A 10,841-nucleotide genomic window follows, 5' to 3' on the forward strand; every position below is an offset into this window, starting at 1 on the left:
TTTTAATGACCATGATTTTTATTGTATCTTGTTTTATTTTTGCCTATTTTTAACTTTTGCTTTATTTTGAATGTCTCTCATAAGTTGCACATAGTTGTATTTTTCTTTTGTCAATTAAGTCTGAAACTATTTTATTAGAGGTATTGATTCATTTATATTTGCTTCATCTCCTATAGCCTTTTTTGCTGTAATATTTTAATATTTTCTTGCTGTTTGATTTGTTTTATGTACTATATTTTTCTTTGCTTTCTGTTTAGCTATTTGGGAAAAAAATAGCCATGTTTTTAATTAACTCTTCTATTTAAAAACTTGTTCTTTTTTTTTGTCTTCTCAAAGTCAAGTATAAGACAGCATTCCTTGGCCTCTCCTCTTCCCTTACACTGTCCCTAGTGTAAATGGAGTAATGTTTAATATACCTACATGTTTGTAGGACTTATTTTTATGCTTTCAATTATAGAAATTTCACCAGGAAATGTCTGGTCTTACTTGCCTCATTTATTTTGCATTATATTGACTTTGTTCAGCTCAAAGTTTTCTTCTAAACTTTGGTTTTTGCTTTTACTTGATCTTTTCTTTACGTGATTGGAAAGTTTGATCTTATTACTTTTTTTTTCATTCTGGAATAATTTTTCTATAAAGCCTTTTAGGACTTGACTCTGACACCTAAACAGGGACCAGCATGAAGCCTTCCAATGATATTTTAATATCTTTTGCTCTATTCAAAAACATTTGCTTGGCCCTAACATCTCTGATGTACAATGTAGATAAAATAGAGCTAGTTAAACCACAAGAATAAGCAGTGATAAATATATAAGGCTTAAACAGTGTTGTTTATAAGAATAAAGTTCAGCCGGGTGCAGTGGCTCATGCCTGTAATCCCAACACTTTGGGAGGCCAAGGTGGGTAGATCATGAGGTCCAGAGTTCGAGAACAGCCTGGCCAACATAGTAAAACCTTGCCTCTACTAAAAAAAACCACAATAATTAGCCGGGCGTGGTAGCACACGCCTGTAATACCAGCTTCTTGGGAGGCTGAGGCTGGAGAATCGCTTGAACCCAGGAGGCGGAGATTGCAGTGAGCAACTGGAGATTGCACTCCAGTCTAGGTGACAGAGTTAGCCTCTGTCTCAAAAAAAAAAAAAAAATCAACAGCTACTCAAATATTATTATGAAAAACCTCAGTTTCCTCCAGCTTTGTGCTAAGCTCTCCACGGTTTGGTTGCACATTAAAGCTGATTGGCCTCTGTAGCAAGATGATTGTCAATGGAAATGAGGGATACAAGCTTTTTTGATCATATCCAGGAGGACAGAGAGGGGAGAATCTCTTCTCCTTGAAACATGGACTAGGTACTTTAAGGTTTTTTGTTTGTGTGTTTGTTTTTTGACACAATCTAGCTCTGTCGCCCAGGCTGGAGTGCAGTGGTACAATCTCAGCTCACTGCAAACTCCTCCTCCTGGGTTCAAGTAATTTTTTGCCTCAGCCTCCCAAGTAGCTGAGATTACTGGTGCCTGCCACCACGCTCAGCTAATTTTTGTATTTTTAGTAGAGATGGAGTTTCACCCTCTTGGCCAGGCTGGTCTTGAACTCCTGACCTCGTGATCCACCCACCTCAGCCTCCCGAAGTACTGGGATTACAGGTGTGAGCCACCACACCCAGCCCTCCTTTGAGTTTTATTGAGCTAACTTAGGTCAGGTGCCAACTGCTGGACAAATAACAGTTACCAAGGGAATGCTGTACATTTATTAGTCTAAACTGTCAGGATTCCCCTTTACATCCAAAGATGGGATTGGATATCTGAATAAAATTGAAATCCCATGAAAAATAACAAAGGGCACATGGATGTCCAGGAGGCAACAATGCTGACCAAGGATGCTACCTCCTTTCTCAAATCCTGATCTTTGCATGCACTATTTCCTCTGCCTGGAATGCTCTTTGCCTGCCTCTTTACCTCACTTACTTTTGTTTCTTTTACCTCTCATCTTAAACATAATTTCCTGATCTACATAAGCGGCATTAGAAATGTTGCAGCCTATATAGATTTTGTAGATTAAATGCAATTTTGTGGATGGAGTGAGGATAACTCAACAGTTTTAAAAATCATTGTTCCTAGAACATACCTCAGACTTGAGACAGGACTGCTCTGCATAGCTTCACAGGTTCCATACTACTACTCAGTAATGTCCCCCTGATTGGGCCTAGGAGTGGAAAAACTATGGCTAATAGGCCAAATCCAGCCAACCACCCCATTTTGTAAATTAACTTTCATTGGTGAATAAAGGCACTCATTCATTTATATATGGCCTACAGATCTGAAAATATTTACTGTTTCCCTTCATTTAAAAAAAAAAATGTCATCCTCTGACTTAGACAACACAGAGGCCTTGTCTTGCTGAGAGTTGCTACCCTTGGGAAATTGACCTGGAATTTCCTGCCCTCACTGTAAACAGTCAGAATGTAATGAGATTTTCCCCCCACTTACTTGTACTTGGTGAGCATGAAGACAAGTAGTTATAGTCTCTGTAACAGTTGGTGGAAGAGAGAATGGATGAGACAAGAATACATGGAAATACCCATGATATTAACAAAGAAGAGTGGCTTACACTCGGCGGTCTCCTTATACCATGTGTCATCAGCAGTTGTAAGTCACTATGGAAAACTCTGGGAGACCTGAGAAGTCAATACATCCATTCAGGTTCACGCAGTTTTATCTTCTGCTTTATGTAGTAGTCTTTGAATAGATGGGTTGTAATTAAATAAACTGAACATCCTTTAACTCTAAATGCATATCCATCAATCACACTATTGGACTATATTGTAATAACAGCAGATTTTTAGATCTATATTAATGGGTAAGATTGTTATGTAGATATAAAGTGTGAAAGTATTTAATTAGGAAGTTGCACCTGATTTCTTTTCCCAAATAGTGAACTTGTTGAATACAGGGACCATATCTTACTCTACTTTGCATGCCTGATTCACAAGAAGACTAAGTGCTCAGCTCCTCAATAAATGCTTGTGAATGTAGAATAAATTTAACACAGTCTAGCTGGGCAATTGATCAGAATTGAATGTTCTGCTTAATTCTTTGAAGGGGAAAAATAAGAACATTTTCTACTTCCTATAATTCATTTGTCCTCATATATAAAAGATGTAAGTAAAATTTTAATAAACCCCAAATAAGTGAAACTAGAACAGCATCTTTGTTGTTAAAAGTACACATAAGGACTATTAAAGTAGACTATATCCTTGATCTGTAATCACAGCCGCATTCATAAGCGGCTCAGACACTTAAGCATGCTTGAACTGTCCCAGACTAATAAGGCAACTCTGAACTCTATTTCTTGAAAATGAGACTTTAGGAAAACTTAGAGTCTGTCAATATCAGAAAGATGCAGCCTTTTCATAAATTCAAAACTGCTTAGAACAAAAGGTGAATTGTGATTCCTGACTACAAGACTGGTTCATGAAAGGTAGTAAAGCTAGCATGATGTCAAGTATATGATTGAATATTGAGCCCTAGCTCTACCTTGGTTTTGTAAAAGATGGCTAAAAAATGAATTCAATTATTCTTTCTTCCTACCGTACACCAGCCACGATTTAAGGCACTAGAAATACAACATTGAGTAATATAAACAAAGTTTCTGCCCTCAAGGAGTTTATATTCTATTAGAGTAAGACATAGAAGTAATCAGATTCATTGCAATTATAATTATCATATAAGTGATGGGCCAAAGTACTGGGATGCTATGAGAACACATACGAAAAACATTTAACCCAGAGTATGGAATCAAGCAAGGCCTCTCTAAGAAATTGTTATAATATTCATGAGATGAGTGAAGTTGAACCACCAGCAAAGGAGGTAAAGAGGTGGTGAGGGTAGTGGTAAAGAACATCCCAGGGAAAGGGAACAAATGCAAAGACCCTGAGGTAGAAACATATGTAGAAAAAATTGAATTTTAGCTGGAATGGATGATTTTTCTAGAAAAATATGTATTTACCAAAATAATCCAAGAAGTAGAAAGCATAAATGACATGAGATTATACTGAACAGGTAGGCAGGGGTGACATCATGAAGGGCTTTGTTGATTGTGTTAAAGATGTTGAACCATGCTAAGGATTGCGGGGCAATAAGAAGTCACAAAAGGGCTTTGAGAAAGGTAGTACAGACTGAGCATTCCTAATCTGAAAATCTGAGATCTGAAATGCTCCAAATCTGAAACTTTTTGAGTGCCAATGTGATGCCACAAGTGAAAAATTCCACATATAAATACCTGACCAAACTTTGTTTCATGCATGAAACTATTTCAAAGGTTTTATGAAATTATGTTCAAGCTATGTATATAAGGTATATATGAAACATAAATGAATTTCATATTTAGACTTGGGTCCCATCCCCAAGACATTTCATTACATATATGCAAATATTCAAAAAAATCTGAAATCTCAAACACTTCTGGTCCCAAGCATTTTGAATAAAGGATATTCAACCTATATCCTAATCAGATTTCTGGTTTCTGAAAACTGTCACCAGTTATTGTACAAAAACCCAGGAGAAGAGCAAGAACAAAGGCAGTTTGCCCAGTTGGTGTGTAATTCACAACTTTTCTTCCCTATGATTTCATTTGTAGGGAACACTGTGCAGTGCAGTAACTACTCCCAATGATGATTGTGTTAGTGATTTACTTGACCCTTAAAATTAGGCAGGAAAGGCTAAATTGCATTGCAGTAACAAACAATAAACCTCCATGGCTTAAAACTACAGAAGTTTGTTTTTTTGTTTGTGATACATGTTCATCTTGGGTCAACTGGTAGACTTTGCTACATGACATCCTCATTCTAAGATGCAAGCGGACAGAGCAGCTATGATCTGGAGTATTACCCATGGCTGGGAATTAACTTGGGATCACCTAAATCAAATAGCAAACTACTTTTCAGAGCTTCCACCTAAAAGTAATGCAGGTCCCTACTTCTCACATTAAGAAGTAAAGGAGAAGTACAGCCCTATAATATAACTGAAAAGAGGAAAATCAAATTATTTATGATGAAAGACAACTTAGAGAAAATATTTGCAAATCATATATCTGATAAAGATCTAATATCTAGAATTTGTAAACAACTCTTAAAACTCAACAACAACAAAAAACAACCCAGTTTAAAAATGGACAAAGGATTTGAGTAGGTATTACTTTAAAGAGGATATTAAAATTTCCAATAAACATACAAAAAAATGCTCAACATTATTAGTCCTCAGGGAAAACAAAAAAAGCAAGTCAAAACCACAATGAGATACCACTTCACATCCATTAAGATGGCTAGAATTTAATAACAAAAACGAAAATGGAAAATAACAAGTGTTGGTAAGGATGTGGCTTAAATTGGAACACTTATATATTATTGATGAGCATGTAAAATGATTAACTACTGAAATTTCTGAATAAAATAAACATAGAATTACCACATGACCCAACGATTCCATTCCTAGGTTTATACCCCAAATCATTGAAAACAAATACTCACATATGCACACATATTCATAGCAGCATTATTCACAGTAGCCAAAAGGTGAAAACAACACAAATGCCCATCAACTGAAGAATGGATAAACAAATTCTCATATATACCTACAATGGAATATTATTTAGCCATAAAAAGAAAAAAGTACTGATACCTGCTATGATGTAGTTAAACCCTGAAAATGTACTAAGTAAAAGAAGCCAGACACAAAAGGTCACATTATCATATTATTCCGTTTATGTAAAATATCCAGAATAAGTAAATTAATAAGAGGGAGAAAACAGACTGGTGATGTCAGGAGTTAGGGGAATAGGGGAATGGGGAAGAACTGCTTAATGAGTATGAGATTTCTTTTAGGGAGTGATGAAAATATTTCGGACCTAGATAGAGGTCGTGGTTGCATTGGAATGTACTAAATGACACTGAATTATTCACTTTAAAATGATTAATTTTATGTTACATAAGTTTCATCTTAATAGAAAAATTTACTCATGACAAGACCTAACGACTACCACACCCCTCTCTAAAAAACAATCTGCCATGAGAGAGCTTGTAGGATATTCTGAAAATTGTGTTAAGGTAGACATGTATTTTAGAATATAATATGGCCTTTTGAGAACTGTTTTCTTGTAACTATAATCCCCATCGTTCTTTGTAGTTCTTTTGCTTCATATGACAATATAACATACCTTTCTATAAATCTATGTCATTTAGATTTCTCTCCAAAAAAGTCATCATCGGCAAGAAATCTTACCAAATACCCTACTCCCTGAAGATTAATAGGTCTTCCAAGACAATAGGAGCCTTATCCTTTTGTATAGAGATCAGGCATGGTTACAATCTGAATATTTAAGAGCCAAAGTTAGCGGAGTATTTGTTATAATTCTTCAGGAGGAACTAGACCTTAGTAGGGGTTAGAATTAGCAGCATCTTTTAGATCTCACCCAAAGTGCGTAAGTGCATGTTCTGAGATTTTGTATGATATACCAGCCATCCCTGAAATGATGCCCTCAGTGCAGCTAAGAAATAAAGAAGGTTAGGTATGCCTTCTAAAGAAAAGAGACTAGGCACCAGGTGAATTTTGGGCTAGAGTTCATGCTATCCAGACCTTAATATGCCTGCTGATTATGAGCATATTGATAAAAGTCTAATCACTTAAGATCAATCAGGATTGCACATTCTGCCCAGGGATGATTTGGTGGTATGGTCAAGTCATGAAATTCAAATTTGTTTAATTTGCAAAATAAAATGAAAGATATTTAAATTGTTAAAGCGAGTCAAAACAATTTGCCTAATGGTTCCCCAAACAGTCACTGTCCTTTTTAATCTAAGTTGACACTGCTGACAATGATGTTTTCTACATCAGACTTCTCTGTCTCAGTAGGCAATACACAGAATCATTCACGTGAAGTGGCCTAAACAAACCTACCTGACTTTTCATCTATTACGAGCCCCATGCAAAGCATTATGGGTGTTAGAGAGCAATGGGTCAAAAAGGGTGTAGAGAAAGTCATAGCTGTGATTTCTTTTTCGTGCAGGATACCAAAGGCATCAGGATAGATGGGAAGAGGCTACGATATGATCTGAAATGACAAGGAAGTGAAAAGAAACACAGAAGGTTAGTGCCAAAAAATTTTTTTAAATTAAAAAACATTTTTTTAATGGGGTACAAATCCTGTTAACACTAGTTACTAGCTGGGTGATCCGGGACTTCACCTTTCTGTGCCTCGGTTTCTTCATCTGTAAAACAGAGATGATAATAGCATCTAACTCACAGGGTTGCTATGAAGAATCAATGAATTTGATTCGTGTGAAATGCTTAGAATAGTGGTTCTCAAACTTTCTCACACATCCAATAATCTGGAGGGGCTCACTAAAACAGACTGCTGAGGCCCACTCCCAGGCGTTCTGGTTCAGCAAGTCTGAGGTGGATCTCTAGAATGTGTATTTCTAACAAGTTACCAGATGATGCTAATGCTACTGGGGGACCACACTTTGCGAATCGTTGGGCTCCTATGATGTTTAGCATTTGCTAAGTTAGGAATTACTATTTCATAATGTAAAACAAGTACAATTTATTAAGCATTTACTATATGCCAGGCACTGTTCAGATTATTCAATGTGTATTGTCTCACTTAAGCATCCCAATAATTCTCTAAAGAAGGTACTGTGACAGGTACCTAATCACAGATTAACACCCAAAGGGCTTGGAGAAATTGGCCAAAGCTCCGTAGCTTGTAAGTGGCAGACATGCAAATTAAATGTCTGTCTGACTCCAGAGATTATGCCGGTGACTGCTCAAATCTGCCACTGCCTTCTGTCTCTGTAATGCCTTGACCCTCCCCCCAAGTATCTTTGTGCTGTTCTCTTTGGCACCCAGGAATTCCTCTTTTTGGCAGGCTGTACTAGACCTTTGAAATTTTTATTTATTTTTTCTTCCCTATTACCTCCACCCTTATGTTCTCCACTTGCTAACCAAATGAAAGAGCACGTGTCCAGCGTATTGCCACCTATATCTGGAATGATCCTCTCCCCTCTCTAACACAGGTTTCTATTTTCTATGTTTTCATTAATACCTAGCTCACATATCATCTTTAGAAGCCCTTCCCTGCTCACCTTCCTCTCTCTCTCCCTTTCTCTCTCTCTCCCTCAACCCATGAAAGTTCATCGCACTTTTCTTCTGAGAATGTAATATAGTGGCTAAGGGCACAGAACTGAATTTGAATTCTAAACCTGTCTCTGCTACTTACTAGATATATGACCTTGAACAAGTTACTTAACTTTTCTGGGTCTCAGTCTCTTCATCTGTAAAATAGTGATGATAATAATAGTGCCTACCTCAGGACTGCTGTGAGGAGTGAATGGGTTTATCCATGTAAAATACTTAACATACTATCAAGGTATATACTGTAAGAACAAGAGAGTACTCCAAACCTTAGCTATTTCTTTCATACTCTTTTTATAATATCATGAAAGTATAATAGCATGAATGTCTATGCCTAAAGTATACACCCAAAGCATCATCCTATTATTACACAGTATTGCAATCATCTGGTCCCCTACCTATGTCTGAGGAGCACTTTGCCTCCACAGTCTCTATATTAGTGGTTCTCGAAGTGTGGTCCCTGCTCATAACTTACTACGTGAGTTCATGATCTAGGTCATGGGCCTGTGTTCATGGCACACTGGGACCCCGTTGCTTTGACTTTAGACCATATACCTCTATCAGCTCTCTCAGCACAGTGTGATTCTCAAGGTACCCTGTAAATAGTAAGTATTTTTTACATTTTTTTTAAATGAGCTACATTAGTGATTTTCAAGGTGTGGTCTTTGGAACACCAGCATCAGCGTCACGTGGGAACTTGTTAGATTTGAAACTGTATTAATAGAAAAAAAAAATTTTTTTTAAATGGCAAAGGATCTAAAGAGGTATTTCTCAAAAGAAGCCATGCAAATGCCCGACAGGTATATGAAAAAATGTTCAACATCACTAATCATCAGAGAAATGAAAAGTTTTTTCAACTTTTATTTTAGATTTAGGGGATACATATACAGGTTTGTTACCTAGGTGTATTGTGTGATGCTAAGATTTGAATGATCCTGTCACCCGGGTACTGAACATAGTACCCAGTTGTTTTCCAGTCCTTGTCCTCCTCCCTCCCTCCCATCTCTGGTAGTCCCCAGTGTCTATTGTTCCCATCTTTATGTCCGTCAATGTCCAATGTTTAGCTCCCACTTATACCACTTATAAGTGAGAACGTGCAGTATTTGGTTTTCTGTCCCTGCATTCATTTGCTTAGAATAATGACCTGCAGCTGTATCCGTGTTGTTGCAAAGAACATGACTTTATTCTTTTTTTATAGCTGTGTAGTATTCCATGGTGTATATGTACCACATTTTCTTTCTCCAGTCCACCACTGATGGACACCCAGGTTGATTCCATGTCTTTGCTATTGTGAATAGTGCTACAATGAATATATGAGTACATGTGTCCTTTTGATAGAACTATGCATTTTTCTTTGGGTATATACCCAGTAATGGGGTTGCTGGGTTGACTGATAGCTCTGTTTTAAGTTCTTTGAGAAATCTCCAAACTGCTTTCCACAGGGGCTGAACTAATTTACATTCCCACCAGCACTGTATAAGCATTCCCTTTTCTCTGCAACCTCACCAGCATCTGTTGTTTTTTAACTTTTTAATGACAGCCATGCTGACTGGTGTGAAATGGTATCTCATTATGGTTTTGATTTGAATTTCTCTGAAAAGCAGTAATGTGGAGCATTTCTTCATATGTTTGCTGGCTGCTTGTATGTCTTCCCTTGAGAAGTGTCTGTTCATGTCCTTTGCTCATTTTTTAATAGGGTTATTTGTTTTTTGCTTTTTGAATTGTTTAAGTTCCTTATAGATTCTAGATATGAGACCCTCATCAGATGCATAGTTTACAAATATTTTTCTCCTATTCTGTAGGTTGTCTGTTTACTCTGTTGATAGTTTCTTTTGCTATGTAGAATATCTTTAGTTTAATTAGGTACCACTTGTCAGTTTTTGGTTTTGTTGCAATTACTTTTGAGGACTTAGTCATAAATTCTTTCCCAAGTTCAGAATGCTGTTTCCTAGGTGTTTGTCTAGGATTCTTATAGTTTGAGATCTTACATTTAAATCTTTAATACATCTTGAGATAATTTTTGTATATGGTGTAAAGTAGGGGTTCAGTTTTATTCTGCATATGGCTAACCAGATATCCCAGCATCATTTATTGAATAGGAAGCCCTTTCCCCATTCCTTTTCTCTTTTTTCAACTTTGTGAAACAGCAGATGACTATAGGTATGTGGCTTTATTTCTGGGTTCTCTATTCTGCTCCATTGGTCTATGTGTCTGTTTTTGTACCAGTGCCATGTTCTTTTGGTTACTGTAGCCTTATAGTATAGTTTAAAGTTAGGTAATGTGGTGCCACCAGGTTTATTCTTTTTATTTAGGATTGCTTTGGCTATTTGGGCCCTTTTTTTGGTTGCATGTGAAATTTAAAATTTTTTTTTGTTTTTTTTTTGTTTGTTTGTTTGTTTGTTTGCTGGGCACAGTGGCTCATGCCTGTAATCCCAGCACTTTGGGAGGCCAAGGCAGTCAGTACACCTGAGGTCAGGAGTTCAAGACCAGCCTGGCAATATGGTGAAACCCCATCTCTACTAAAAAAATGCAAAAAATTAGCCAGGCATGGTGGCAGATGCCTGTAATCCCAGCTATTTGGGAGACTGAGGTGGGAGAATCACTTGAACATGGGAGGCAGAGGTTGCAGTGAGCAGTGAGCTGAGATCATGCCTCTGCACT

This window comes from Cebus imitator, unplaced genomic scaffold (genome assembly GCF_001604975.1).
Source record: "Cebus imitator isolate Cc_AM_T3 unplaced genomic scaffold, Cebus_imitator-1.0 Scaffold210, whole genome shotgun sequence".
Classification (NCBI taxonomy): Eukaryota; Metazoa; Chordata; class Mammalia; order Primates; family Cebidae; genus Cebus; species Cebus imitator.